The 17,065-nt window shown below is 45.4% G+C and overlaps 1 long non-coding RNA gene across 2 annotated transcripts; it reads right to left on the bottom strand.

Annotated features, from left to right (window-relative positions):
* Positions 1-1,648: 1,648 nt before the first annotated feature.
* Positions 1,649-6,688, bottom strand: LOC123282276 (uncharacterized). 2 transcript variants are annotated; one of them, XR_006522317.2, is made up of 5 exons: positions 6,433-6,688; positions 5,725-5,914; positions 5,089-5,154; positions 4,892-4,980; positions 1,649-4,724 (listed from the first exon to the last, which is right to left on the bottom strand). It is a non-coding gene; the product is annotated as an uncharacterized lncRNA (long non-coding RNA). The 2 variants fall into 2 exon arrangements; XR_011499468.1 differs by having other exon boundaries at positions 1,649-5,154.
* Positions 6,689-17,065: the final 10,377 nt, after the last annotated feature.

The raw sequence follows: 17,065 nt of genomic DNA, 5'->3' as shown, positions 1-17,065 counted from the left end.
GAGCCCCAGCCGTAGGATCCCCAAGCTTGAGTCACTCTGGCACCCTGGAAGATGGTTTTCAGAGCTGCCAAGTGAGGTTGAAGGGCCAACACACCTGATCCAAGCTCATTAAATGGAAAAAACCAATGTGAAGGGCCTGGCTCTTGTCCATACCATGTCCATGTTATTTTCCTCTTCCCTGAGTCAATGAATAGCTATGTGGTTTGTGTCTATCCACTACTTATTGCTATATTAGAAAATAGTAGAGTCGTTCCCATATATTACGTCTATGAGCAGAGTTGAAAAGACCAATGTGGGGCAACATCGCTTTCCAAGGTATTTACGTAGAAAGTGGACCCTTCCTACAAGGAGTGCCCCTGGAGCTGTTTAGAGTTTGGCCTCAGACTCACATCTGCCAAAAGCCTTTTCTTCTGAAAAAGCTTCCCTAATTGTGATTGCTGCACGCCCGCTTATGTGCCTGCCCTCGCTTTGTTTCCTAGCAGCCTGCAGATACATCATTGGAAATTGTGGTTTGGAGCGTCATTTAAGTGCTTTTTGCCCCCTACTCACCTGGCTTAAAAGACACACCTCTTCCATTTACCATCTGTTTATAATCATTTTGTACCTATACCTTACCTACTAACATAGGGGGCATCATTCAATGAAACTGTCATAAGAATCATTTTAAAACTTTATCTCAACACATTGGTTTATTGGTGGTGATGACATGGAACAGACACCCTCAGACATTGTTGATGGTCATGTTTGTTGGTGCAGCTTTTTTGAAAACAACTTGCAATATATATAAAAAGAGTAGTAAGCATATTCATACTGTGAACCTATAATTCAACTTCTGGAATATAAGCTAATGAAAAATTAAAAATATAGAAAATGCTGTACAAGGATCTTTATTGCAGATTTATTAATACCAGTGAAAATTATAAACAAATAGAAATATGATTAATATATTTAGTAAGCTCCTGAATGAAATATTATCCTTCCATTAAAATGCTTTCTTTAAAAATGTTTATTAGAAATGTTTTTTAAAAATGTAATGTTGGTTCGAGAAAGTGGGATATAAAATTGTGTATTTATTTTGATAGTATGCTGGGAAAATCACACACCTGTCTAAACGTATACACCAGGATGTTAATATTATGGGTGATATGTTTTTCCTCCTAATTTTCAAAATTTTAATAATATGATTATATTATTTTTTTCTTGATTTTTTTTTTGCAGGGGAAGATTCACCCTAAGCTAAAATTTGTTGCCAATGTTCCTCCTTTTTTCTTCCTTTTGCCCCCTCAAAGCTCCAGTACATAGTTGTGTATAGTTTTAAGTTCTTCTAGTTCTTCTGTGTGAACCACTGCCACAGCACGGCTACCGACAGATGAGTGATGTGGTTCCACGCCTGGGAAGCAAACCCAGGCCACCAAAGCGGAGTGCATGGAACTTTAACTGCTGGGCCATCAGGGCTGGCTCTGATTATATTATTTTTATAGTGGAAAGATTTTTAATAAAAACTCTTATGAGTACAATTAGAACCATATGACATCATGATGAGAATTTTCCAAAGTAGAAACACCAGGACACACGGCCTGACTTATGGTCTGGCAACAGGACACAAGGGTTGAAATTGGAATGATTCCCCCAGATCCAAGACACACACATATGTGTAAACTGGCAATGATGGCTGCAAGCCAAAAGTGAGTCACCTGACCTGGCTTTATTTGAGGAACCCTCTGCAGACACTAGGTTGTCGATGACTCAAAGCCACCCACTGTGCCATAGTCCCAGGGCAGTGCAAGCTGTCAGGGGACCACAGAAAATCGATACCCTCCTGTGGCTAAAACATTGAGTCTTTTCAGCAATCGTCCCACCCAGGAAAATTCTCTGTTGGGAGTGCCATCACTGTATACAAAGGCAGGTTCCGTCAGTCCTAACTGACATAAGTACTGGTACAAAAGCAACACAATGTCTTATCCACGATCCAGAAGCTTTTTGGGAGTGTTCGGATGACCACATTCTGCTGCTCTCCCCCTCCCAGCACACTCACCTTGCCTGTCCTGGGAGGAGAGCCTTGCTCCTAGCCCCTGCGTCCAGCAGCACATCCAGGATGGTTCCTGGATCCAGGATGCGATTACATAAACTCCACATTAATAAAAAGCTGTTGCTGAATGTCTGGAAGATTCATTCATTCATTTGTTCATTTATTGAAGGATTAATCAAAACAGGCATAATTTATTACATACTGGAATTAAAGAGCACACAAAAACATCCCTCCCCCTGGTCTCCCATTTATAAGCTAAATCAGAGTCACAGAAATTGCTGGGGGAAGTGGGGGCAGTCTGTGCACTTGGGAGCCGGTGAGATGGGGCCGCGTGGTCCTCAGAGAGCAGGGCTCAGAGGAGGGAGGGGAGGGACTCGAGAACTGCTTGCAGAGAGTGGGCCTCAGGGGTGTGACCCGAGGTGCGCTGAAATTAGCTGGAAATTTAGAGGGAGATTCACAAAGGGGAAGAAGAAGATACGGAGGACAAACGTCACATACCAGGCAATTTTGCCCCGTCTGTCTCTTAAGTGAGGGACTCACTTAATAGGACTTGCTTTTTCTTCCTGAATCTACCTCTGGAGTTTGGCCCCCTTTGAGTGGTTCTGCTAATAGGACATTGTTCATGGCCACCTGCCTAGGAGACTTCCTAGGAATTTATTGGGCAGATTTCTTTGATGCTTGACTAGAGTCAATCTGAGCAAATTCCTAAATGTTGGACCTGAAAACACTATTCTCAGGGTCAGCAGGCACTGCTAGTCGCCACTTTCCCTACCAGAGACTTGCAATATTACTTGCACATCTCTTCATCCACTAAGCACATGCCTAGTTGGCCTATGAGGTCGTCTAGCCCTTGTAACCTTGTCTTTGAGAGGATTTCTAGAGAGTACCAAGCAAGAATCTTCTGCAGCCTAGGAGGTGGGAAGGCAAGGTGGATGAGCTCCCAACTTCTTTGTTGGCATTAATTCTGCCCCTCCCCTCTAGCCTCTTCCTTTCTCTCTTTATCTCCTTTCCCCATCTCTTCCCCCACTGGCCTCGCTCCCATCCTGGCCAAATGGATTGGGGAGGAGGGGGACAGTCAGGCCAGGGAAATTCAGTCTTACTTTATTTTCTCTCTATAGTAAGCCCTGAGGTTCCTCCATGGAAGCAGATGTGAAATTACACCCAAAGGTTGATGAAGTCATTCAGTTTCACAAGTCAGCTCAGTCTGGAATGAATCAGCGGGTGAAGTGACCCTCTCTGCGGCACCATCCCCAGGCACCTTCTGTGTCTTGGAGCAAAGATGGGGCTCACAAAGTGAGCAGCCCCTGCCTCTCAAGCTTGTGCGAGAAAGACTCAGCCTGGGCTGGAGGTGCTGGAGACTAAGCGGTGAGGTGAAAGGAAGGTCTTAGCTCTTCCAGAGGTGGATGGTTAGAACTCAGCCTCTCTCACTCCGAAAACACTTAAGATGAAAATTTTATTTATTTATTTTATTTTTTTATTTTTTTGAGGAAGATTAGCCCTGAGCTAACTACTGCCAGTCCTCCTCTTTTTGCTGAGGAAGCCTGGCCCTGAACTAACATCCATGCCCATCTTCCTCTACTTATATGTGGGACGCCTACCATAGCATGGCGTGCCAAGCAGTGCCACGTCCACACCCGGGATCCGAACCGGCGAACCCCGGGCTGCTGAGAAGCGGAACGTGTGACCTTAACCGCTGCACCACCGGGCCGGCCCCTAGATGAAAATGTTAAATTATGCAACATTCCCACTTTACAAAACACTTGGAAAATAGAAAATAGATCAAGAAAAGAAAAATCCACCTGTAATTTCATCACCCTATTACAATTACTCTTAGTATTCCGAAAAGTTTTAGTTATTAATTCAGGTTGGCATTGCAGTGGGCACACAGGGTCAATGTGAAGGTACCCGCAAAGTCTAGATTTTAAAAAAGCCTGCCTTCTGAGAAGGAAATTAGGAAAAATTGTTGCGATCATAGCCCTCCATAGAAACGGCCCAATCCATGACACTGTCTGAAATATTTCAGCTTTCTTATCTGCAAAATGGCAATAATACTTGAATTCCCTTCCTTTCGGAGTTACCGAGAGACTAAAATGAAACGATTTCCTCAGCATCATCCCTTCCTGAACCACTGAACAGCTCCTCTGCTTCTCCCATCAGAGGTCAGAGTTGATCTGAGTTGTGTCCATCTCAAAATTCCTGTGCTGAGATCCTAATCCCAGAATGTGCCCTTATTTGGAAATAGGGTCATCGCAGATGTAACTAGTTAAGATGAGGTCATACTGGAGTAGGGTGGGCCCCCAATCCAATATCACTGATGTCCTTATCAAGGGGGGAAATTTGGAGACAGATGCACAGAGAGGGAAGACGATGTGAAGAGACACGGGGAGAAGATGGCCATCAACAAGCCCAGGAGAGAGGCCTGGAGTGAACCCTTCCCTCACAGCCCTCAGAAGGACCCAATCTTACCCACACCTTGATTTCAGACTTCTAGCTTCCAGAACGGTGAGACAATAAATTTCTCTCAAGTCACCCAGTTTGTGGTACTTTGTTATGTCAGCAGACTAACACACTCTTCTTGTAGGAGATGCTTTTACTTATGTGTGATTAGTTCCGGAGGAGGAACTTCCTGGAGGCGGGCAGGTTAGTGGCATGGCCTCTCACACGGGGCAGCTGGCTCCAGGCTGCTGAGGCCCACCTGACATCCAACAAAGTTGGTGACACTCAGGTGAGGCCTGGGATGTTTGGAAGACAGTTTCCCTCCATCTCTGGCACAGACTGATTCTGGCCTAGAATAACCCATGTTACCCTCCCCCAATGGAACTAGACTGCCGTTCCTCAGACTATGATGGGCGGGCGTAATACCTTCTTGAGACTTTGCTTCATCAGAACTTCCTCTGGCCGGAGTCAAGTCAGTTGTGAACCATCGATTATGCAAACCTGCAAACTACCAGCTACAGGGGGTGATAAAGGATGCAGAATGTGGACAGAGCTCCACAGAAATGGACTGGCTTTTCCTTTTCCAAGGCAGACCCAGGGGAGATACAGATAGGACATCTTACCCGAGTCCTTTGGCCTTTTCTCGTGGTTAATTTAACATTCCTCGGTTTCTGCCAAGAGAATTCTCACTGTGAAGAAGAGAGCAGCTGGGTTAAGCATCAGAATGTAGTTTAGGGGTGGGAAGACAGGAGCAGAGAGTTAAACAGCGAGGGCAGACCAGGGGGCAACTCAAATACAGACAAGATATTACACGGTATGGAATTACTGCTGATTTTATTAGGGGCAGTAATGGTATGGAGTTCTGTAGGGAATTGTTCTTATTCTCCTCAAGGAGAGGGAGAAAAGAAGAGAGGAAGAAAAAAGAGAAAGCAAATATAGCAAAGGGGAATTTTCGAATCTAGGTGTAAGGTATATAACTATCGTTGTACCATCTTTATGACTTTTCTGTATGCTTACATTTTTTCATTAAAATGTTAGAGGTTGGGAAGAAAAAAGGAATAAAAAAGTCCTGGGCAGAGACATGAGAGGAACCAAGAGAGAATTCAGAAGAAGGACAGAATTTGGAAACAGAGGTGGGAAAAAGGCTCTGGAACGGGAAAAAGGGGAAAGCGCAGGGGAACACAGGGTTGGTCATTCCTTCAGTTCCTCTGTGACCAGCGGAAGTTCTGATGAAACGCGAAAAACCTCAACAAAATCACCTCCAATTTCTGTTTTCACTTTGATACTGCGACAGGAGACTGGAAATGCAAGCTTCTTTTACAGGAATTCTCACTTCGTGGCCAGTTTGCTGAGATGCCGGGACGGGGCCGGGCATCTGGCCCCAAGGCAAGCCCATCCGCCAGCTAAACTGTGAATTGGCTGCGATCATTTTGTAGATAAGAGTGGCCCCTAGAAGTAAAATTAAGCAGAAGACACTGGTCAAGAGAGAGATGAGCAGAGCGCCGTGAGAGGCAGAGCTGAAGGAACCAGAAGCCCTGGGCGCGCGCAGAGGGGCCTCCCTTCCGTCCATCCGGCTCCATCCGCTGCGCCCTGTTTCCTGCCCTTGAATCTAAGAAGCCGCGAGCGCCGGCTGTGTCCGGGCAGCGCCTCCTGCCCGCCCACCCTCTTCGGGCTGAACTAGCTGTTTTTTTGCAAACCCAAATCGCCTGGCCTGGAGCAGCGTCTCGTCCTTACTCGTGGAGCGACCCAGACCTCTCGCTTCCCTGGGCTGCCAGAAGACTGGACCCACCCACACTTGTCGTATCCCCATCGGCACGGATTGAAACTGTTTTGTTCACGGCTGTGGTTCTGGCCCCAGCGCCATTCCTGGCGTGTAATAAGCGCTCAAAGACCGTCTTTGAGCGAGTGAAATGCATCGCCCCCAACCTGAGCTGGGCGCTGGGAGCCTTTTCCCAGCAAATTTTTACCTGTCCTTGCTCTGGTCTCTCTCCTTCCAATTGCTCCGGGCACCCACCCCCCGGCGCTCGCTCCTGTCAGTCATAATAGCTGACACCGGGCGCACGTTATGGGCCAAGCGCTGTTCTGCGTGTTTTACGTGTTAACTCCTTTAATCCTCCTGAACCCTCGGAAGCAGATCCTGTCATTAGCACGCCTATTTTACAGGTGAGAAAGCTGAGGCTTGGAGACAGGGGTTACCTGTCCGACATCGCAGAACGGTGATAATGAGGATTCCAGCTGGGCAGTCTGGCTCCAGAGCCGACGCCCTTAACCCCTTATTAGTTTAGTAATAATCAAACCCAGTGGTGCTCAGCAGCCTAAATAATAGAGCAGAGAAAACGCTTTATCCTTCAGCAAAGAACCAGACGATAATTTCAGGAAGCCTGTTGTGAAAGGAGTGATGGGTCTCTAGTCCTAGCGCCCGGCACAGTCACTGCCTCCTAGTCCACTGAGAACACGGAAGGAATCAGCGTGAATTCCACCGAGGACCCCTCCCCGTGGACGTCTCCACTGGACTGCCCTCCCCTGCCTGCCTCTGGCTCCAAGAACTGGGTCTCCCCTCATTTTAGCTGACCTGGGTCCCTCCAGCCTGCTTTGGGGGCTTGCCTCATGAGATGTAACAGCTACAGGAGCCTGGCAGAGGAGAGGTGGCTGCCAAGCGCTGCTAGGGCCAAAGTAAAGGTGGTTTCATGAAGAGACTGTCCCCAAGGGTCCAGGCAGGGAAGGGGGGCACCTGGGCACAAGCAGCAGCAGGGAGCTGTAACTACCCCTGGGCTGAGGGGTAAGGGGAAGGAACAGGGATTCTGGGGCTGGAGAGCCGGCACCGGGAGGAGGGGCTGCCTGAGAGAATGGAGGCCTTAAACTGAGGTGGAGTGGAGTCGTGTTAGAGAGAAGCAAGCCTTGCCTCTCTCTCCTCCTGCCCATTAGCTGCGTAGAGAATCCTGGAAGCTGGAGGGCAAGGAGCCTGGCTGATGGGGTCTCCGATAAACTCAGAAGAGCCGGCACACAGACATGCCCTCGCTCTGTGTTGGCAGCCTCTGCCCTCTCTGTGGTTTCTCTCCTCAGCTGTATTAAACAGAAAGTTCCCTCCACATTATTCCCGTCTCTGCCACCTCTCCCCTTCCTTTCACGGACAAGCTCCTCCATGGGAGAGTTTGCAATACTCATCTTCACATTCTTGCCACCTTGAACTCTTTGAAAAAATCCTTATGGAGTTTTAGATTCCAAACATGCAGTAAGTTATGCAAAATTTGAACATGACGAAAATATATGCCATAGAAAGTGAAAGTCCTCCATAATATTAGCCACCCTCCCTCCACACACATGCACACACCAGAAATAACCACTGTCAAAAGTTTGGTGTGCATGTTTGTCTAATTTTCTCTTATTATTTATTTTTTTGTGCGGCAGATTGGTCCTGAGCTAACATCTGTGCCAATCTTCCTCTATTTTGTACGTGGGTTGCCGCCACAGCATGGCTGCAGATGAACAGCGTAGGACTACACCTGGGATCCGAACCCACAAACCACGGGCCACCAAAGCAGAGCTTTGGGCCGCCGAAGCAGAGTATGTGAACTTAACCACTATGCCACCAGGCCAGCCCTGTCTAACTTTAAAAATACATATATATAATCAGAATGGCTAAAATAAAAAATTGTGACAACACTAAATGCTGGTGAGGATACAGAGAAACTGTATCTTCAGAGATTGCTACTGGGAATATAAAATAGTACAGCCACTCTAGAAAAGAGTGTGGCTGTTTTGTATATTATTAAATATGCACTTACCATATGACTCAGCAATTGCACTCCTGGGCCTCTATCCTAGAGAAATGAAAACTCATGTTTATGCAAAAACCTGTACATGAATGTTTGTAATAGCTTTATTCATCATTGTCCGAAACTGGAAACAACCTAAATGTCTAAAGAGCTGAAAGGTTAAATACACTGTGGTATATCCATACCATGGAATACTATTCAGCAATAAAAAGGAAGGAACTATTGACACACACAACCTGATGGATCTCCAGAGAATCTGCTGAGTGAAAAAGGTCAATCTCAAAGGTTATGTAGTGTGTGATTCCATTTACGTAACATTCTTGAAATGATAAAATTATAGAAATGGAAGACACATTAGTGATTCCTAGGGGTCAGGTAGATGGGGGGGGTCACTGTGACCATGAAGGGGTAGCACCAGGGATGTGTGTGATGGGCCTGTTCTTGACTGCGGTGGTGGTCATGTGAATTGTCCACGTGATAAAATTGCATAGAACTAAATACACGCACACAAATGAGTGTGTGTAAAATTGGTGAAATCTGAATAGGTTGATGGATTGTATCCATGTCAGTTTCCTGGTTGTGATATTGTCCTATAGTTCATGTTACCATTGGGGGAAAATGGGTGAAGGGTCTCTCCGTATTATTTTTTAAAATAAAATTTGTTGAGCTATAATTCACATCCCATAAGATTCACCCTTTGAACGTGTATAACTCAGTGGTTTTTACTATATTCACAGAGTTGTGCAACCATCACCACAATCTAATTTTAGCACATTTTCATCACCCCAAAAAGAAACTCTGTACGCATTAGGGGTCACTCCCCATTTCTCCCTCCTTCCAACCCCTGACAACTACTGTTTTACTTTCTGTCTCTATAGATTAGCCTATTCTAAATATTTCATATAAACAAAATCATAAAATATGTGGCCTTTGCATCTGGCTTCTTTTACTTAGCGTGTTTTCAAGGTTCGTCCATGTTGTAGCCTGTATCAGCACTTCATTTCTTTTTATGGTTGAATATATTTCATCGTATGGATATGCTTCCACATTTTGCTTACACATTCATCATTTGATGGACATTTGGGTTGTTTCCACTTTTTGGCTATTACGAATAAGGCTGCTATGAACATTCACATATGAGTTTTTGTGTGAACATATGTTTTCAATTCTTTTAGGTATATACCTAGGAGTTATATGGTGACTCAACTCTCCCCAGCCCCCGTCTCCTCTCCTTTGGCGCCCACAGCCCTGTGTGCACAGAGACTGCTATGAGAGCACTCAGAGGACATAGTCTGTCACCTGTGCACACACCAGGCTCCCTACTAGATGTGAACTCCTGGAGGGCAAGGTTGCCTCTTGGTCCCGTGCTTGGTCAACCATCACAAGACTCAGCAGGAAGCAGTCACTTAAGGAGTGTTTGTTAGACGAACGCGTGAGTGAACCTAAAGCCCCCAGTGACTCCCTAGACAGGAATCCCAGTGCAGTTGGAAGATGGGGAGCCTCACCTGCTGGCAAGTGCTGTCATGGAAGCTGCGTCATGGTAGAATTGACGCTCCTTTGGAGCAGCAGAAAGAGCGACAGTTGGAAAGGAAGAGGGAAAAGAGGAAATGCCTTGGGGCTACTACCTGGGGACTCAGAGCCTCGGAGTCTGCAGGAGAGTCTCCTTCGCTGCTGCCCAGGGATGAAGAAGGGAAGTAAAAAGTAAGGAGGAATCAGAGAACTCAGGCTGTCTGCTAAATGCAGCACCTGAATTCCAAATTCGGAAGCCCTTTATTTACTGAAAGGATGTTCAGGATCAGCGACCTCAAACACTTGGCACTTCTTTCCTCCTTGGGTAGAACGAGACTCCCCGGGAGCAAAGGTTGGATAATGGCCTCATTGTGTCCATGGGAGCTTTCCCCTCTGGGAATCATGCCGCTTCCCAATTCTATGGGTATTTTGAGTGTGCTCCTCTTTGGAAAAGTTCAAGAACAATCCATATAAATGCAGTCTTTTCTAATTATAAATTTATATTTGGGCAAAGTTTCATCCATAAAAAGAGTAAATTATAGGCCTCAAAGACAGAGGAGACTCCTTGGAAGAAAGTTTGAACCAAGAAAAAAGTTGAGTAAATTTCATTAGTTTCTTTTTGCTTGTGTTCATTTTTTAAATGTTTTAGAGTGAGCGTATCTTATGTTTGTAAAAATAAAATAAAAGCAATAGATTTACTGCAATGAAAAGAATTGCTGATCAGTGGACGTGGAGTAAAGGTTATAAGAAACGCCAGTGAGCTGAGGCCACCGTATTCAGATTGGGGGCTTATAGGCTAAGGGAATGTGTTTGTTTCCTATGATGCACGCAATTGACCACAAACTTAGTGGCTTAAAACAACACCCGTTGATTATCTCACTCCACATGGGTCAGGAGTCTAGATGGGCATGGTATAGACTTGGCCCTCCGCAAGGCTGTCGTTGTGGCGTCGGCCAGGGCTCGGTTCCATCTGGAGGACTGACTGGCGATGGATCCGCTTCCAGGCTCACTTAGCTGTTGGCAGAATTCAGTTCCTTGCCGCTGGGAGACCGAGGGCCCAGCTTTTTGCTGACTGTAGGCTGGAGGCTGGGTTAATCTCCAGGAGGCTGCTCACGGTTCCTTGTCCTGTGGGCCTCTCTGCAGACCCTCTTACAATATGGCAGCTTGCTTCTGCAAATCCAGCGAGGGGGAAAGAGAGCTAGCAAGCATGGAATTTCTTAGAGTATAACCTCATCACAGACTGACATCCCATCACCATTGCTGTTCCAGTGGTCAGAAGCCGTCACACTCAGGAAAGGGGATCATGCAAAGGTGTGAGTACCAGGAGGTGGGGATGATGGGGGCTACCTCTGTTTTCTAAGGGAGCTCAAATATTCTCGTGGGATCCACATCCCCTCATCACTCAGCATTCTAGCACATTCTGAAGGCTGTCCTAACACAAGCACCTGTGATTCTCCACTGATGGCTTTTCTTCTACAGACAGATGGACGCCCCGGGGAGGACGTGATGCTAGTAGCAGGCCTCAGCCAGTGACGGATGGGACTCGGAGCTCCCCAGCTCCCTTACTCCGTGGGTAAGGAAAACGCTGAGGCATGCTCTGTACTGTCTTCCAGAGTCTCCAGCGGGACTGAGCCCCAGTTGCTGTTGCCACAGCATAACTCGCTTAATAATGTTCCTTTTCTTGGCTTCGGTCCCTTCCCTGACTCCCTTCCCCGGTCTTCCTGGGGAAACCAGTTGCACTCAAATCTTGCCTCAGGGTCTGATTCCGGGACAATTCAACCCAAGACAGTGGGAGTCCATAGTAAAGTGGGTGGTAAAGAAAAAAAGCAGTTACAAGCTGGATTTAGGGTTCTACCTGGAGGCTGTCTTAGTCCGTTTGGGCTGCTCTAACAAAATACCAGACAGGGTGGCTTGTAAACAACAGAAATTGATTTCTCATAGTTCTGGAGGCTGGGAAGTCCAAGATCATGGAGCCCCAGTGGATCTGGTGTCTGGGGAAGGTCCTCTTTCTGTTGCAGGTTGTCAGCTTCTTGCTGAGTCCTCACATGGTGGAAGGGGTGAGCTGGCTCCCAGCCGCCTCTTTCATAAGGGCACTAATCCCCTTCCTGAGGGCTCCACCCTCATGACCTCATCACCTCCCAAAGGCCCCACCTCCTAGTACCATCAACTTGGGCATTAGGTTTTTAACGTATGAATTTGGGGGGGACACAACAATTCAGATCCTAGTACAGTCCAATTAAAAGGGACCTGAAATCAGCAAAGACTAGGAATTACAGAAAGAGCCTAGCAGGGTTGGGGGCAGAAAAGCAGACACCGAAAAACCAGACATAATACTCAACAATTAGTCAAGTATGACTAAGCTGGGACTGGTTACATCAACCAGCTATAGACAGATAATACCCTCAGATTCCTCACAGTGGACTAAAGCAGGTTTTTGCACCCTAAACCGCTGACCCTGAGTGTGACGATTTGGAACCATCACAGAGGAAGGGCACGGAAGAGGCGGCCAGGTTTCCACCCTCCGACAATTAGTAAAGTAGAAGAGGCCAGTAGTTTTGGGCTGCTTAGCACCTATTGCCACTTCCTTGTTAATGGTACCCCGATTTTTCTTGGATGTCTTAAAGATACCTCAAAATCAGTAAGTCCAAAACTAAATCTGTGATTTCCCTTTGCTCAGCTGGGGTTTCTTTCAGAATTCTATAGCTCAGGATGGCGTCTCCACCCGCCTGGTTGTGTGAGCTGAACACGCGGGCCTGGGTCTGGCTCCCTCTTCTCCCTTCCCCCACCAAGTCCTGCCATTTTGCCTCCTCAACTTCTGTTGAGCCCACCCATTTCCCTCCGTGCCCACCACTCCGACTGCCCTAGTCCAGTCCCCGCCATCTCGGGACTTCCAAAAGTCTCCCAACTGTGTCACTCGTTCAGGGGGCAATCCCTCGGGGTGGAAGGCCCCTCCTGCAGCCTCAGCTCCTTCCTCAGGGCCCCCACTCCAGCACCGCCGGCTCCAAGACTCGTTTACCCTCACCGACCCATGGACTTGCCTTTTTAGTATTTAATCATAGCTGTAATGTGAAATATTTGTAAATATATTTTATTGTGAAAAAAAGGAAATATAGAGAAACGTAGAGACCATATCAAGCACGTGAGTAGTCATGATCCAGAATTAACGACGTCAACCAATGTTAACTCTCTGCCTTATTTATTTCAAATATTTTCCTTTCCTTTTAAAAGAAATCAGACATAAAACAGATACGGTTAAATCCATGTGGAACACCATTCGCTTCCCCCTCACTCCTGTTCACCGTTTCCCCTTGTCAGAGGAGCTGCTATCAAGAATTTCATTGTTTCTTTCCTATTCCTGTTTTCATGCTTTTAATCTACAATGTATGTTTTTAAAAATCAATGGTTGTATTCCTATTCGTTTTTAAATTATGTAAATAATCTTGTAGCATCAAGTTATAATTTCCCACTTATTTGTGTTACAGTTTGCTTAATGTTTCTCTCTCCTGCTTGGTGGTACGCTCCATGAGAACCAAGCATGTTTTCCACTATTGAATCTATAACACCTGCCATAATGCTGGGCTTTTACTGGGCTCTCAATAGATGTTTGTTAATTGAGTGAATAAAAGCTACTTTTCTACTCTAGACACAGGTGGGACTTCTATTCCTACAGTGCCCAAAACCAAATGTTATTAATTTTTATTTAAACCACTTTGATTTCATTTAAGCCGAGAATATCTTGGTCTGTAGGCGATGGATTCAGGAAGGAACCACAGGGAGTTTTCATTCTGTCTCATTGTGGAGAAACAGAAATGAGAGCAATGAGCTCATCTTTCTTATTCTCTCACCGTTCCTCCAAATACCAGGGCAGAACCGGGGCCGATGAGGTGGAGCAGAGAATATCAAAGCGGAAGCACATAATGCGCGGGCCCCTGTGGGCTCACCTGCGGGCATCGTCAACATCCAACCCCAGCCCTTAGAGATTTAAATAAAAACACAGTGGGCGAACAGGTGGGCTCAGGAACACGTGGCCTCATGTCCCGGGGCCCCCTTGGGCCTGGAGAGCTGGTGCTGGGCTCTGGTGCACTATATGGCTAAGTGAACTTCAGATTAGTTGCTTCCAGATACAGAGGGAGGACACAAAAGGGAAGCAAACTCCTTTCCCAGTGGTAATGCCAGCCAATCTGTCCACCCCAGATTGAGAATTATACCTTGCCGTGACGACGGGTCCAAAGAACATTGTCAACTCAGCATCTTTGGCGGGGCATGAAGTTATTGAATATTAAGAGGCAAGGGACCTTATGACCTCGTGTCATCAACATACTTGTCACCTCTCCCTAGAACTGATCAGGCACAATGAGCTCCATCACAGTGAAACTTGCAACTTGTTAATACCGAGGTGGAGATGAATAACAGTGTTTGTTTACCTATAAAATATAGACCTTTTTTTTTTTTGGTGGAAAATGAGGAAGTGGAAGGATTGTGACCTTTGGAATCAGACAGACCTGGGTTCCTCTACTGGCACTGCCTCTTCCTGGCTGTGTGTTACATAAGCTTTAGTTTCCTCTTCTGTAACATGAGGAGAAAAATCCCAACTTGAGAAGTAGTAGAGAGGATTCAGCGAAGGCACTGAGCGCTGTATCTGGGACATGACTGGATCTTCTTTATCTCACTTTGGAGAGAGTAAATGTTCTGATTCTGGGTCACGCCTATGAAAGGCAGCATATGATATGAAGACCAAGTTCTGGCGACCGCACCAGCCAACGTCGTCAACTGGCCTCCCCCGTCATCGAGTGGCTGGTGGAGGCCTGCCATGGTGAGAGTTGGCTTTGTTTTGATCCTATTGAGTAATTACAATGATGCTGCCATGTGTGGAGGTGGCCTCCTTTAGTCATTGACTGTACCACCTTGCCTCGGTGAGGCTCCAATCTTAGTCCCAGACGGTGTTACTCACGTTCGAAAGGCCAGCGGTTTTTATCTCCAGAGGAACATGAATGCCGTGGCCTCCAGGGGAATATGGGGCTCCGAAGATTCCAGCATAGCTGATTATACCTTGTCCTGGGTAAAAAAGCCTTAAGACACTGTTGTCAGACGTATAAGGGATTTGTTTCTCCATATTAGCTAGACTGGAAAATCAGAATCTCTTCTCCCTCTCCACTGCTGAAAGAGCAATTCTGTCCACTTGCCTATGGAGGCTGTTGTCGCCCTACGATTTGGCCTTTCATCTTAGGAATGTTCTCAATGGGTAGAACAGCTGGGTTCACTAATCTCCCCTCTTGCTCCACCGTCACCCGTGTGTAACTTCAGGCTGGATACACACCGCCAAAGGAAACATTCATTATTCAGGGAATGTGAGCTTGCAGGTCCCACGCCCACAGCGTGTATCATGCACTCATCGAAGAGGCGTGTTGCAGATGCTGAGAGATATCTTGTTTCAAACAATGTGAAGCAACAACAATCGGAGGAAGATGCCCAAATGACGCTTCTGTGGATTCCCCTCCTGGGAAAACACAAAGAAATTGTGGTAGACAGAGTTCAAGACGATAACGTCTCTACCTAATCTATTCTTTTAGTCCTTTCAAGCTGGTTTCACAAAGTTTTAAACGCCACCCGGTTGTGGGTGGAGCATTATCTTCTGGGAACTACTCCCAGGTACCTGAAATACCATTCAAGAATGAGCAAGACTTTTCCCCAAGGCCAGTGGCTTCTCTGGGGCTGCAATTACACCTCAGCATGGGCTGATCACACACGGATTTTTGGTTTGACTAGTAAGCCTTAACAGGTTGTTGGTTAGTGATTAAAAAATACATGGAATCATAAAATATATGATATTTATCATTCCTTTTTTTTGTCATAACATTATTGCCCTGGAGCTAAGGTGGCAGGTATGAGAAATATTTTATATGTAGTCCATGTCTTGTGTTGTATGCTTATTCTCAGATTTGGGCTTTGGCACAGATGCTAAACACACAGATGCCAATTAGGAAACTAAAATCCAGTCATTACTCAGAGATTAAATATTTCAACACAGTGTCTCAAACTATAATTAAAGGCAGTGAGCTTCATTACTGGGAGAACAAAAACAGAGAGAGGCAGACAACTATTTCTGGAATCATTCTTATCTTCAATACGATCTACTCCGCTCGACATTTTACCAACTTGTTTACAGTGTTCCAACCTTGCAAATCAGTCTAAATAAAATGCCAAGAAGTGACACATTTGTGAAACGGCCTAGGGAGAAGCCAGAGGAAGCAGGCAGAAGAAGAGGCGATGAGAACAAGACAGAGGGATAGAACTCTCCTACTCCAAAAAAAAGGTTCAGAAAGAAAATGAACTAATTAAAATGCATAGTCTGTATCAAATTTTAAGGGGTGGTATAATTCAATTTTGACCCAAGTTTACTTTGTATTTTGCTGCAGCATGCAATTCAAATTATAGCTGTAAGAGAGTAAAGCACACACACAGTATGCGCCTGTCTTGAGCATATACTAATGAAATTTCTTACTTGATGACTATCAAGGTTTCTGTCATTTTATAAATGACAGGTCATATATAACAGAATATATGTATAAAAAAATCAGAAAAAATGACTTGCTGAGAGAATTAAACTTAAAGATTCCATTTCCCAGCACCGAAACATTTGGGCAGCTATCTTCCGATTTCATTTGTTTCTTTTTGTCCTGCTGTTTTGGCATCATTTAAGCACTTTCTTAATGGCTTTTTAAAAAAAAGTTAAATGAGTTAATATAGGTAAAATGCTTAAAAGCACTATACAAATATGCACAATTATTATTATTTCTGACTCTAGACACTAACAGAACTAAGAATGTTTTGAAAGTACTGAGAATATTGTACTATAGTATTTTTAATATCCGTACAGCACAGGAATTTCCAAAGCAGGGTCAGGAAACACCAGACATTTCAGTAAGACTTCATGCTGACTCTACAGAGCGCGGGGCAGATAACGACGTATGGCAGGAAGCTGTACTTATACCAACCAAGACTCGTCCTAGTTAATTACATTTTCTGACAACTAGCATGATGTCACATCACCCAAAATGGAAACTCATCTCACAGGTAATATTGTCCAATCCACAGATAATAAGAAACTTCCCTCAAATACTTACAAACTTATCCATACTTAAAAGGAATATCCTTTTTTAGAGATATTTTACAAAGAAAAATGTCTCAAATGTTTTCCCTCTTAGTCAGTATCCCTCTAAATTTTATTGTTGTAGGTGGTATAACATAGAAAATAGCCAGGTACAATAGAATTAAATAGACTCTATTTCAACCATGAGAGAAATCAGATTATAGT

This window comes from Equus asinus, chromosome 30, assembly GCF_041296235.1.
Source record: "Equus asinus isolate D_3611 breed Donkey chromosome 30, EquAss-T2T_v2, whole genome shotgun sequence".
Taxonomy (NCBI): domain Eukaryota; kingdom Metazoa; phylum Chordata; class Mammalia; order Perissodactyla; family Equidae; genus Equus; species Equus asinus.
The sequence above is the reverse complement of the archived record's forward strand: the minus strand, read 5'-3'. Positions and strand labels throughout refer to the sequence as shown.